This window comes from Arachis duranensis, chromosome 5 (genome assembly GCF_000817695.3).
Source record: "Arachis duranensis cultivar V14167 chromosome 5, aradu.V14167.gnm2.J7QH, whole genome shotgun sequence".
Classification (NCBI taxonomy): domain Eukaryota; kingdom Viridiplantae; phylum Streptophyta; class Magnoliopsida; order Fabales; family Fabaceae; genus Arachis; species Arachis duranensis.
In genome coordinates, this window is record NC_029776.3 from 2806013 (window position 1) to 2807560 (window position 1548).

Sequence of the window (1548 nt, forward strand, 5' to 3'; positions counted from 1 at the left end):
AGCTCCTCTTTGTGCCCCTGTACATTTCCGACCTCATCATGGAGAATTACCCTTGGGCTTTGCTCATTGATTTCTATTGGAATCATGGCTTCTACGCCGTAGACTAGTCGGAAGGGTGTTTCTCCTGTGGCGGATTGGGGGGTCGTCCTATAAGCCCACAACACTTGAGGGAGCTCTTCGGCCCAAGCTCCCTTTGCTTCCTGTAATCTTTTCTTCAATCCTGCCAGTATGACTTTGTTAGCTGCCTCGGCTTGCCCGTTGGCTTGTGGGTGTTCTACCGAGGTGAATTGATGTTTGATTTTCATACTGGCTACCAGGTTTCTGAAGGTGGCGTCGGTGAATTGGGTTCCATTATCTGTGGTGATGGAATAAGGTATCCCATACCTTGTGATGATGTTTTTGTAGAGGAACCTGCGACTTCTTTGAGCGGTGATAGTGGCTAGTGGTTCTGCTTCTATCCACTTTGTGAAGTAATCTATTCCCACGATTAAGTATTTAACTTGCCCTGGTGCTTGGGGAAAAGGACCTAACAAATCCATTCCCCATTTTGCGAAAGGCCAGGGGGAAGTTATACTAATGAGCTCTTCTGGTGGAGCCACGTGGAAATTTGCATGCATCTGGCATGGCTGGCATTTTTTCACAAAGTCTGTTGCATCTTTCTGCAAGGTCGGCCAGTAGAATCCTGCTCGGATTACTTTTCTGGCCAGCGACCTTGCTCCGAGATGGTTTCCGCAAATCCCACTATGTACTTCCTCCAAGACCTCGGTGGTTCTTGAGGTCGGTACGCACTTCAGCAATGGTGTTGATATCCCTCTTCTGTAAAGGACATTTCTCACCAAAGTATAATGTTGTGCTTCCCTTCGGATCTTTTTAGCTTCTTTCTCCTCCTTGGGGAGGATGTCGAATTTCAGGTATTCGACTAAGGGATTCATCCATCCGAGGTTTAGGCCGACTACCTCAAGTACCTCTTGTCCATTTTCTGTTTTGGATACCGAGGGTTCTTGGAGGGTTTCTTGAATCAGGCTTCTGTTGTTCCCTCCGGGCTTGGTACTTGCTAATTTGGATAGGGCGTCAGCTCTGCTATTTAGATCCCGAGTTATATGCTTAACCTCGGTTTCTGCAAAGCGCCCAAGGTGCTCCAAGGTTTTCTCCAAGTACTTCTTCATATTGGGGTCCTTTGCCTGATACTCTCTACTTATTTGGGAGGTCACCACTTGTGAGTCGCTGTAGATCATCACCTTTGTGGCGCCGACTTCTTCTGCTAATTTTAATCCGGCAATCAAGGCCTCATATTCTGCCTGATTGTTTGAAGCTGGAAATTCAAATTTTAAGGAGACCTCTATCTGGGTTCCTTTTCCATCTACCAATATTATGCCCGCGCCGCTCCCTGTCTTGTTGGAGGACCCGTCTACATAGAGCTCCCATGTAGTTGGCTTTTCCTCTTGTTCACCGGCATATTCTGCAATAAAGTCGGCGAGGCATTGGGCTTTAATTGCTGTCCGAGTTTCGTATCTCAGATCAAACTCGGAGAGCTCGATCGCCCACTGA